The sequence below is a fragment of the Schistocerca piceifrons genome, chromosome 1 (genome assembly GCF_021461385.2).
Source record: "Schistocerca piceifrons isolate TAMUIC-IGC-003096 chromosome 1, iqSchPice1.1, whole genome shotgun sequence".
In the NCBI taxonomy this organism is placed as follows: Eukaryota; Metazoa; Arthropoda; class Insecta; order Orthoptera; family Acrididae; genus Schistocerca; species Schistocerca piceifrons.
This window is the reverse complement of record NC_060138.1, coordinates 752773182-752786708: the sequence shown is the minus strand read 5'-3', so window position 1 is coordinate 752786708 and position 13527 is coordinate 752773182.

Sequence of the window (13527 nt, the reverse complement as noted above, 5' to 3'; positions counted from 1 at the left end):
TCCTTGTTTTGTTGTTTAATTTTATTTCTGCTAGACTGGTACTGGGCTACACATAAATCTTCAGTAGTCCTGCAGACAACATGCAATAACACAGAAAATACATAATACCATGTGCTACAGGACGTTTCACAATTTGGATAGATTTTTTGGAAATTTTAATCTAATTTTTAATTCATTTTTAGCTGCTCCTCGCTGTGCTATAGATGAGGCAATGTGCTTTACATTACCAGTGATGTATTTTCTTGTACAATATTATAGGTTCATGTGTGTTATTTTCTGTGACTTATGTAATGTGGATATTTCCTTTGTTTAAGTGCTTTGGTAGTTTTGGTTATTAATAGTAAAATATATATAATACAATTAGTACAAACACACATTGTATAACAAAGAGATGTAGTTAGCCCATAACCTGATCTTTGGTAATGCTCAGTGAAGTCAAGATGGAAGCTAAATATTTGCAACGTTAGCTTTGATTGACTCGTCAACATGAGCAGAAACTACTTCACCAGATTTTGACAGCTTTTTGCCAGTACACTCAATTGAGTGCACATGTGACACTGGTACTTATTTGTACACTTATTTAGATTCTTTTTCCTTTGTTTTAATGTTTGTGTCAACCTTTTCAAATAGCTTTTCAGTTCCTTATGAGCTTCCAGCTCCACTGATGCTGTATCATGCAGCTGTTCTTCTAGGCTGTGCAGCTGTAACATCAGGTTGTGAACAGAGCACAGCTGGCTGCCAAAGTCCTTTGTCTAGGAAGACCCCTGTTTGAATTGTTGTCCGGAATGTATCATGTGCTCTAATAACATCATCCAAGCCTTCTGTTTGTTATACTTACTTGATGAATACCTCGCAGGAGCATTCCAACAACTTAAACAGTGTTTAGTGTTGCACCTGATGCTCAAAATGTTCCATTTCAGAGGTAAGGAAATGTAATCTCCACGGTAAGGGTTTTATTCCAGGTAGGCATCTCGTCTGCTTAGCAGCTATTGGTTGTTGCCTGATGGCCAGGCTTAGTGTGAATTTAGCTCACCAAAGAGCATTTAACAGCATCAAGTAGGATGACATGTTCACAGCAATAACCATTCCTACTGGACCTACAACATGTGAAAAAGTTTCAGCCAGTATCTCATTTTGACATCTGAAGTAAGCTCACATCCAGTCTCTGAAAAATATCTGTACAGTGGGCATTAGTAGAACAAATGGCAAGATCATGAAACCCAGATAAACAGTGATGATACAACAGTGAGGCAGATTTTGCCACCTCTGGTGCAAGTAACTCTGTAAGATGTCTGAAGCCACAGCAGGATGTACCTCCTTACAGCTTGTAGGTGGCCCATAAATTTGTACTGAATGTTGAGAACATAAAAAATGTGACAAGACTTTTCACAGTAAGCTTGTTCTAGCATTGCCCACAGCTCTCCATGCTGGTCCTCAACAAAAAGTGCTTCCACGTTGGTGCTCACCAAACTGAAACTGAAGGTTTCATGACATTTTATGCGAGTGTAATCTTGGCACACTTCATGAAGGAAGTTGATGCTTTTGCCGATATGAAGAATTTTGTGAGCTTGTGCCAAAGATATGAAACTTGGTGGGAGAGCTTCCTGAACATAATATTTATCATGCCATAAGCAGTCTCTTATTTGCAGCTCTGAAGAATTTATTGCAGGGGTCCTCCAATTGCCCATCCAAAATCCAATAGAAATTTTTATCTACATACTAATTATATTTGATATATTTTACTATTAATAATCAAAATAACCAAAGTAATTAAATAAAATGCATGTGCACATGTTGTAAGTCGCAGAAAATAACATGCACAAACTTACAATACTGATCAGTTTGATGGCAAACTAAATCGCAGCTAATGAAAAGTCCTGCTGCCTCATCTGTTACACAATGAGGATGTGCTGAAAACTAATTAAAAATTACAGTAAAATTTCAAAAAATCTACAGAAATTCTAGGGCAGCACAAAAATAAATTATATGTGCCTGAACAACTTACCCCAAAATTTTGAATGTATCCCACAGCTTACAGTATTATTCATAATTTATCTTCAGCAGGACTACTGAAGATAGGCACATAGCCTGATACCAGCCTGGCTAAAATAAAAATAGACACTCAAACAAGCAGCTTAACCTATTAACATCAAGCAGTGTCATGCTTCAACTTCAAACAGGCTTATCTTCAGCAGGACTACTGAAGATAGGCACATAGCCTGATACCAGCCTGGCTAAAATAAAAATAGACACTCAAACAAGCAGCTTAACCTATTAACATCAAGCAGTGTCATGCTTCAACTTCAAACAGGCTTATCTTCAGCAGGACTACTGAAGATAGGCACATAGCCTGATACCAGCCTGGCTAAAATAAAAATAGACACTCAAACAAGCAGCTTAACCTATTAACATACAAGCAGTGTCATGCTTCAACTTCAAACAGGCTGCATAACACTATGGATATAAAATGTCTTGCACTTGTTTCCATTTCTATATTTTTAATGTGTATTAGCAATATTACATAATTTTGTGTATTGACGAAGAGAGAGAGTACAGCTGTCACTAATCAAATGGTTACATAAAATTTTAATTAATAACAAATTTTTGTGAGTTCTTAATCATCCCAATGTTATTTCATGTGAGACATTTCAAAATATAGTTTATTATATATTACTTCTAGTATGATATTCATTATTGGCATGAACCGACTGATTCATGATCGTCCGATGTACTTAAAATCCTTAATTACTCCTTGAAACATTACTCCTGAAAACCTCTTTTATGTATCTTACTCATCGACACCCAACTATTTTTCCCTTTTATGAAGTTAACCATTCTTGGATGACTGTAAATGTGTTACTGATATGGCCCTTCTTCCTGTAATGGTTTTCCATTCGCTTCTGTCCTAAGCTATTCTTTCAAATAATTTTGTAGTTTTCACTGTGCATTCAAATTCTGACAACATTGTACAGCACACGCCTCTTCATTTCAAGTTTCCTTGTAGGTCATGTATAGATGCCAGTATTCATAACACAATTCACTAACGCAGTACTTACTATCCTATAGTTGCCTGAACAGAAAACGTCATCCTGTTTTTATTTTGCTTCATAAACCTCTGCTACTAAGTCTGATTTCAGCTCATCTGTTTTTCTCTCTCCATTTTACATAAATTATCTGTAACATACAATTAACTTATCTAATATTTCACCTCCTTTTCCTAAAACTTTAGTATTATTAATCCCCCTTGTGATTGCCCCTCAGCATAAGCTGTCCAGACTGCAATGGGGGCTTCGCAGAGTTCATCGAGCCAGTTCTGTAATGGAGCAAGCTTATAAATGGTTCACAGCAAAAAGATAAACCCTTAATCAAACAAAGACTCATATTGTGGAATCCCCCCCCCACACACACACACAAAAAAAGCAAAAAAAAAAAAAGAAAACCTCACAGGTCCCAGAGATAGCACACCCACTACACGAGGCTCCATATACAGAGTTCTTAGACCTAGATGTATAACAATTTGAGGTTGCATTAGCACTTGGATAAGTTAACCAGAAAGCTCAGTTTTGCACTTCTGCTGGCGTTGACCAGCAGATGGGATTACTAACAAACATTCACTTACTGTTCTGGGGCAATGTAGCTAAGGTCCAAAAAGGATTTGTTAAACAGAATTGTGCTGTAAGAATATTGTGTAAAGCAGATCATCTTGAAGAAGCCTCTTTAATGATCTAGTGATTATTGCACTTACATGGCAGTACATATAGTGCATACTGGTATTTGTAGTTAACAACTGTGAAATAATTTAACACTTCTCAGTATAGAATGACAATATTAGGAATAAAAATAAATAATTCAGGAGCGAAGGAGACCACTCACCAAATGGTTGAAGTGTTGACTCATTAACAGGCACACACAAAAGAGAATGGACACTTTGATAGCTTTTGGAAGAAATCTTTTGATCAGCTACACACACATACACATACACGCAATTACTGTGTGTGTAGGTGCACAGGTGTGCGTGTGTACACTGAGTATAAATGCGGTTAGACGATATATGATATACAGTTTGAATAAAATACCCTTTTTATTGACAGACTGCAGTGGCATGGAGGGGGGGCAGTGTTGTCGCAATGCAGCCAGCCACACTAGACAAGGCTCTCTGCATGCACCTACAGAACAAGCAGCACAACGAGCATATGGTGCTCAAGAAAGAACTACAATTATTTTGTGACAGGCCGCTACCACTGAACTTGCTGAAATGTCCATCACAAAGTTATTTTAATCAGAGTACAGCACAGATGCTACTCTTTATTATTATACATTTCATATGAGATTCCAATATGTCACTGTTACTAACATTACTCTTGTACAACTAACTTATAATTTTATAATACTATTTTTATTCTGTTCTTACAACTGGTCAATTTTGTATGCAACATATTGTAATAATTTTTGACACTTTATGCATGAAGATGCATTAGTTGTAACTTTGTTCATTTTTCATAACAAAAATCTGTGGTTAGATGCTCTTTGATATGTTTATGCTCAGCTGGCAATAAGTTACAGCCATGATTTCAAACTGGGAACATGGCCTCTTGCGCAAGGATAGCTGCTTGGGCTTTTTGTATCTGCACAGGCATGACAATGCCACAAAGCTGTCCAATTGGCAGAAATGTCACTACTCTAGCCAATGGTGGAGGCATGACCTAAAAACTGTGGATTTGGCTCCAGAAAGGGAAAAACACTTGAGATGTGGTCAATCTGTATGTGCACTGGAGAGGACACAATATCCCTCCCACCTGAAAATCCCACGTAGGGCCAGAAATGACCAGGGCTGTATGGTGACAGCCTTCACAAAACTGGAGAGAGCAAAAGATTCCCCGGCACGTGTCCATCACTGAAGCAGGCAAAGGTGACTCAGCTTATTCTGGAGGAATGGTGGAAGAAGTCATACGCTGGTGTTACAGCCAGCCTTCTTGCACCAGCAGGGGTGAGGACTCATCCATGGGCAAGTGGTGACAGGAGGGTGAGGCTCCAAATCCGTATGGGCTCAGTGACGGGAGCACAGGGGTGATTGCTGCTGGTACTATAGCCCAATGGCAAAAGGAGGCCAGTGGAGAGTGCAGCAGGAGAGCAGTGAGTATGCAGGCTGCCAAAAGTGGGAACTTCCCACCAGAAAAGTGCCATGACAGACCATGTCACCTAGCTGCAGGCCACATGGGTGGTGGTCACAGCTGACTGGAATAATGTACCAGCTGCCCCCAACCATCGTCTACCACAAGCAAATGCTGATTTTTGTGGGCCACAACAACACCTGGCAGCTACACCTGCTGCCCGCCAAAAGACCAGACCCAAACAGTGGCCCCACAAGGGAAAACATGGCAGGCAGTGATGTTCTGGGGCACAAGACTTGGGAGTAACAAATCTAACAGGCTCCATTGCTAGCAGCCATGCAGTCATTCTTCGAACTGCAACTGTAAACTGGTGTTGGTACATGGCGAGCGAACTAGACAGTGTATCATCACGTGACAAGGTGGACATGGCTTTCAGCATTTGTGTCTTGAAAGTTCACACAAACCACTCCACCTGGGGTAGAAGCTAGATGGAATGGGGCAGTAGCCGATACTGTATAATGTTGCAAATGGAGAAAGCCTCTAACTCTTGCAACACAAATTGCTGTCACTATCGGATAAAAGTATCCGGCGGGAACCCTCAATAGCAAAAATGACTGAAAATGCTCAAACAGCTGCAGTCAGTGTAGTGGATGATAGTTTGGCTACATGCAGCAAGTTTGACAGCACACCTACTACCAGCAAACATGTGCTTCCTAAAATGGGGCCTGTGATGCCAATGTGTACCCTATTCCAAGAGTGCTCCAGGACTGGTCAAGAGGAAAGCTGACATGGTGGAGCAGATTCTGTGCACAGACTGCACAAGACTGTGCAAGGTGTTCAGTGTCAAGATCAATCGCCACTACTGTGTATGTTGTCACAGGATGTAGAATGACTCTTCAGCAGGTTTACCATTTGACAGATTGTACAGGCCTGATCTTGCATTGTATTCACTGGACCACATTGTATGTCCCAGCAAGGTTATTGGGGTGAGGGGGGCGGGGGGGGGGGGGGGGGGGTGAGATGCATCTAGAACCATGACACACAAAATCTCCAACATTTCGCATTGGATAATATCAGAAATTATCCAGTACTGTGCTCTCTAATCTGCACATGGCTGTCAACCACCAAGTGCAGGGGTACACCCATGAGCTTCCCAACAGATGTTCTGTGCCTGCCCCATTGCGATGAATTCTGCCTCGATGATTCAACGTTTGCCAGAACCAAGACATTGCATAGAGGCACCAGTGCACCTGCTGGACACACATTCGATGCAGGGGAAAGAGTGGAGGTGATCGCGTGATGAAATGCACAGTCAGATCAGTGTGCTGATTTAGCTACCCAGTCCTTCTTACTGAAGGTGTTTATGAAAATCCAGGCAGGTGATGTCAGCAATGATAAAGTTCCATTTGAAACCTGTCTGCAAGCCTAGTTTTAGTTTTAATGTCATCCAGCCCTAGGTTGTCGGGGGAGAACTATTTGCTGCTGTGAGACTGAAATGTGTTGAATGGCATCTGCTGCAACAAGAGTACCCACAGATATATACGTCAGAGCATGTGGCAAAATGTCTGCTTGTGTCTGTGTATGTGCGGATGGATATGCGTGTGTGTGTGCGCGAGTGTATACCTGTCCTTTTTTCCCCCTAAGGTAAGTCTTTCCGCTCCTGGGATTGGAATGACTCCTTACCCTCTCCCTTAAAACCTACATCCTTTCGTCTTTCCCTCTCCTTCCCTCTTTCCTGATGAGGCAACAGTTTGTTGCGAAAGCTTGAATTTTGTGTGTATGTTTGTGTTTGTTTGTGTGTCTATCGACCTGCCAGCACTTTCGTTCGGTAAGTCACATCATCTGTGTTTTTAGATATATTTTTCCCACGTGGAATGTTTCCCTCTATTATATTCAATCATTAATTTGAACGTAATAATTAGTTTGTTTAGTAATTACAATGAAAATACTTTTATAAATATAGGCCTACTGAGAATTTAATGTATCGAAGTTAAATTTCTTTTTCTATACAATTCTGCCAAAGCTGATTTGCCATCATGACTGTTAAATAGTGTTCTTTATTTAGTTCACAAATTGCATCAATTTCTAAATTTTTCATGGCACTTAATGCCATAGAAGTATGGTCTTTTTCAAATGTACTTATGACGAAAAAGTGATTCCAGTAGCTGAAGTCATAAGTTTTCGTCAGTCCTGCCTTTTGAGTTCTTGTGGTGATATTTCCATAGAAATTTTCATCCCCCCCAACATATATTTCTTTATTTCTAACCGAGATGTCAAGTATCAGCTTTCATACAAGCAACTTTGAAAATGCTTTCGTAGTTCTTTAATAATGATTTATTTTTTAGAAAAAATTTCACTCACTATTTCAAGCCATAAGGGACTGACTTTCCAAAAATACTGAAACACATATTTTTTAATTCTGACCAAGAAACTAAATACCAATTTTGGTAGTCCTAGGTTGAAAATTGTCTTCATAACAACATATTAAAAAAACACCTTTCATCCCCTACTTCACCCACTGAGGGATGGAATTTCACAAAAACCCCTTCTTAAACAACACCCACAGTGTAAAATCTCTACTCTCTCCAAATTTCAAGTTTCTATCTTTAGCAGTTAGGGCTGGACAATGATGAGTGAGTGAATCAGTCAGGACATTTCCTTTTATATATATAGCAGCACACAGTTTATTTGTATAACCACATACACATTTACAAATCCCATCTGGCCAGGTCACCAGCTGGGTGCATACTGACCTTGCCTCAGGTTGTTTCCTATGGTTCCCGGCAGATCTCTGCCACAATGTTTCCAGATCCCTAGCATGGAAGTATTTAGAGCTGAGACGACCACATAGCAACTGGTCTTGCTGACAAATTTTTCAACAGAGTAGATGGAGCTGATTACCAATAAATGCTTCAGCTTTCTGTCTTAAGCTAATATGTTACTTATAGCTTAGCTCTTTATGGCTGCTGCCTAGTTAATGAAAATGTGTGTACTTGAATAATGAGCTGCTTTTAGGACCAAAGTACACCATCTGATCAACAGTACCTTATTAGTGGGGTGTGTCCACTCATCGTCTTTATGATGGCCTGAACTCTACTGGAGACACTTTCAGTGAGGAGTCTTAATGTTGATGGAGGAATGGCACCTCATTCTTCCTCAACAGCTGAAACCAGAGAAGGCAAAGATGGATGCTGTGGTCTGGAGTGAAGGCAACATTTTAACTCGCACCAAAGGAATTCCATTGGGTTCAGGTTGGGACTCTGGGTAGCCCAATTCATCTAAATAATGTCATCATCCACAAATCATTGCCTTACAGATATTGCTTTAAGACAAGGTGCATTGTCATGCTGATACAATCATTGTCTGTGAACTGTTCCTCTACTATGTACAGTACATGAAGCTGTAAAATGTGTTCATATCCTTCCACATTTACTGTGTTCTTAGACACAATGAGGGGACCACACCATAACCCCAAACAAACATCCGCCCCCCCCCCCCCCCATACTGTCACACCACCATCTCAGTACTTCACTGTTGGCACTACACATGATGGCACCTAACGTTCATACATTTGCCACGCCCAAATCCTTCCATTGGATTGCCACAAGGTATACTGTGATTTATCATCCATTTCCAGTCATCCACTGTCCAGTGGTGTGTCTCTTTACATCACCTCAAGCATCGGTTAGCATTGACAAGAGAAATGTTGGCATATGACTATAGTCACTCGACCATTGTACCCCACTCCCGTAACTCCCTATGCACAGTCACAGTACCAGCTGATTGGGTTCATACGTATTTGCATTAAATTGAGCCCTCGAATGCTTAGAGACTGCTGGCGGCCGGCCACCAGCAAGAGATGTTGTACCATACTTCATTACAGGTCATCCGCCCTGATGCCACCCACTCTGACCAAGGCCCCTCCCCATGGGTGCCTGCAGAGAGGTAGTGATGTCGGTTGCTGAGGCCTGGCATCAAGTTGGCATTCCAAAATGTCCCAGAGGTGTTCTATAGCATTTAGGTCAGGACTCTGTGCAGGCCAGTCCATTACAGGGATGTTATTGTCATCCACCACAGGCCGTGCATTTTGAACAAGTGCTCGATCCTGTTGAAAGATGCAATCGCCATCTCCAAATTGATCTTCAACAGTGGGTTATGAGATGGTGTTTAAAACATCAGTGTAGGCCTGTGCTGTGATAGTGCCATGCAAAACAACAAGGGGTGCAAGCCCCCTCCATGAAAAACATGACCACACAATAACACCACCACCTCCGAATTTTACTGTTTGCACTACACACACTGGCAGATGATGTCCACCGGGCATTCGCCATATCCACACCCTGCCATCAGATTGCCAGATTTTGTACCATGATTCGTCACTCCACACAATGTTTTTCCACTGCTCAATCGTTCATTGTTTACGCTTCTTACACCAAGTAAGGTGTCGTTTGGCATTTACCAGCATGATGTGTGGCTTATGAGCAGCCACTAGAAAATGAAATCCAAGTTTTCTCACCTCCAGCCAAACTGTCATAGTACTTGCAGTGGAGCTTGATGCAGTTTGGAATTGCTGTGTGATGGTCTGGATAGATGTCTGCCTATTACACATTACAACCCTCTTCAACTGTCAGCGGTCTCTGACAGTCAACGGACGAGGTTGGCCTGTACGCTTTTTTACTGTAAGTGTCTCTTCACGTTTCCACTTCACTATCACATCAGAATCAGTTAGACCTAGGGATGTTTAGTAGTGTGGAAATCTCGAGTGCAGACGTATGACACAGGTGACACCCAATCACCTGACCACATTCAGAGTCCATGAGTTCTGTTGAGCTACCAATTCTGCTCTCCCAAAATGTCTAATGACTACTGAGGCCACTGATATGGAGTACATGGCAGTAGGTGGCAGCACAATGCACCTAATATGAAAAACGTATGTTTTTGGGGTGTCTGGATACTTTTGATCACATAGTGTAGATGAACGACACCAACCATACTCTACACTGTCTGACATCTATGCTTGTCCCACTCCCACTACACACCTTGCTTGTTACCACTGATGCCACCTTCCTCTATACCAACAACCCCTCTGTCTGCTACTGAACATTTCCTCCATCAGCATCCACCTGATTCCAAACCTATGCGACCCTTTCTGCTCATCATAATCAACTTTATGCTTACCAACAACTACTTTGCCTTTGAGAGCCAGATATACAAACAGACAGGGGTACAGCCAGGGAATCTGGACGACACCTTTCTATGCCAACCTTTTCATGGGTCACTTGGAGGGGGTTTTCCTGGGATCCATCAGCCTTCATCCCACAGTTTGGTTTAGATACATTGATGATATCTTTGCCACATGGACTCATCATGACTCATGGAACTCCAGATACATTCTCCCAATTAAATTTCACATTGCCTCCCATGACATTTCCCTTGACATTGATCTCCCCTCAAACGTCAGCTACAGACTTCTGTTCACATTAAACTTACTAACGAACAACAGTACTTGCATTTTGACAGTTGGCATCCTTTCCGTGCCAAATGTTCCCGCCCATACAGCCTTGGCATTTGCGGCATACATATTTATCCAGATGCAGACCCTACAGCAGTACACCACCATTCTCACCTCAGCCTTCATTGGATGTAATTACCCCACCAGCCTAGTTCGAAAGCAAATTCCCCACACCATCACATCCAGTCCTGATACTCTTGATCCCTCCAAAAAACAACTTAGGAGTATACTTCTTGTCACTAGTATTATCTTGGCCTTGACTGTATTAATCAGCTACTTCAACAAGTATATGACTCCCTAAAATCATGACCGAGCGAGGTGGCGCAGTGGTTAGACACTGGACTCGCATTCGGGAGGACGACGGTTCAATCCCGCGTCCAGCCATCCTGATTTAGGTTTTCCGTGATTTCCCAAAATCGCTCCAGGCAAATGCCGGGATGGTTCCTTTGAAAGGGCACGACTGACTTCCTTCCCCATCCTTCCCTAATCCGATGAGACCAATGACCTCGCTGTCTGGTCTCCTTCCCCAAACAACCCAACCCAAACCCCCTAAAATCGTGCCCTAAAATTAGGTCCTTTCTGTCCAACATTTAGCCCATCACATATAGAATAGCTTTTCATCAACCTCCCAATCTCTGCAATATCCTTGTCAGACTCTATGCTCCTTTGGCACTCATTTCCTACCCTATGGTTCCTACCCCTGTGACTGTCCCCACAATAATACTTGCCCTATGCACCCTCCTACCACCACCTATACAAGGCCTGTAAGTGGCAAAAGATATTCTACCTGTGAACTGACATGTCGTATACAAGCTGTTATGTAAACACTGTTCAGCCTTTTACATCAGCATGTCTACCAGCCAGTTATCAGTTAGGATGAATGGGCATAGGCACAAGGTGTATACTGGCAACACACAGTATTCTGTTGCAGAGCACGCTCTACAACATGACAGTCGTGACCTTGGTACCTGTTTCACCATATGTGCCATCTCGATTCTTCCCCTGCACACCAGTTTCACAGAACTCTGTCGGTGGAAACTGGCATTTCATGTCCTTGTTTCTCACCACCCACCTGACCTTAATTTACTTTAATTTCTTTGGTCTCAGCCTTTCTTCACAGGAACTATTCCTTCCTTCAGTCCCATTTAGTTTTCTATATCTTTCATTCTCTGACTTGTCAGTTTTACCTGCCCCTTTGCCCTTTCCGCTCTGTCACATGTAATGCTTTTAGCTTTCCGCTTTTATAAATTCATGCACATTTTGGCAGCAACAGCTTTCTAGCACGTTGCCCTATCTTTCATCTTGAAGCTCTTATGTTTTAAAATCTCATTCAGGACAGCACCAACAATCTGAGTTTCCATCTCATCCTACCCATTAAGTCACCATCTACCCGGGATTCTGAGCAACTTTTCCAAACCCCCCATTTTCTAAACCTCACCAGTCTTTTACCGTGCCACCACTTTCTTCTCATTCAATCCTTCTGCCAGAAGGAGCCACTGGCTCTGAAAGCTTTATGTGAGGTCTGTTCAAAAAATTCAGGGACATTTGTAATTTCATGCCAATGGTGTGTTGGAGTGAACTGCGGTTGGCAAACACCTGTGTTTGATGTGTAACTTCCAGAAGTTTCATTGTTGTATGTCTTTTTATTATTGTTCAGAGCTGTATTGGGTAGAACATTCTGCACACAGTTTGTGAACTTTAAGATGACAGAGTTAAAGGAGCAACACGTCTGCATTAAATTTTGCATGAAACTCAAGAAAACCTCTGCAGAAAGATACCAAATTATGTAGGAAGCCTACAATGATGAGTTCTTAAGCCATACTTGGTATTACAAATGGTTCACAGGATTTATGAACGGCTGGACAGAAGTTAAAGATGCGCCTTGTTCAGGACGACCTTTGACATGTACCGATGATGCTCATGTCAGGAATGTCAACGGAATTGTGCATGCCAACCGAAGACAGACAGTCTCAGACATTGCAGAAGAACATAACATTTCAGTTGGATCTTGTCCTAAAATTCTGATACAGAATCTTTGAATACATTGTGTTGTCATCAAGTTTGACACACGGCTCATGAGTCAAGACCAGAAAGACCTTCACCTTGCAATCTTTGAAGAGCTTTTGGATTTCTTAAATGACAATGAGATGTTACTTAAGAGAATCATAACTGCTGAAGAGACGTGTGTCTACGGTTATGATGTTGAGACCAAGGTTCAGTCTCCACAATGGGTCAGGATTCTCCAAGACCAAAAAAAGCTCATCAGTCAGGTCAAATGTCAAAGCCATGCTGACAGTTTTCTTTCACTTTGAAGGATTAGTTCATCATGAATTTGTGCCACAGGGACAAAATGTTAATTGATAGAACTATCAGGACGTGTTGTGATGCCTGCTAGAAACTGTGAGAGGGAAATGGCCTGAAATGTGGTGAGACATGTCATGGCCCTTTCATCATGATAATACATCCACACATTCATCCCTGTTGGTGCATGACTATTGCACATAAAACGAAGTGACTGTGGTGCCTCATCCTCCATGCTCTCCAGACCTGGCCCCTGTAGACTTTCTCTTATTTCCAAAGTTGAAAACCCCATCAAAAGAATGAAGATTTGCAATGTTAGACAAGATAAAAGAAAATCTGAGGACGGCACTTTGCGCAATCCAGCAAGAGGCATACCAAGACTATTTCCGGCAGTGGAAATGGCATTGGGAGTGGTGTATCAATTGTGGAGGAGAGTATTTTGAAGGAGAGCATGCACAATAAGTAAAAGGCATGTGTAGAAAAAATTTGTGGACAAAGTTGGAATTTTTTAACAGACCTCGTATTTGTGTTCTGTCGCCACCGCCCAGTGAGTACATTTTTTTATTTATACAGTTACATTTTATTTTAAAAAATCTATTATTT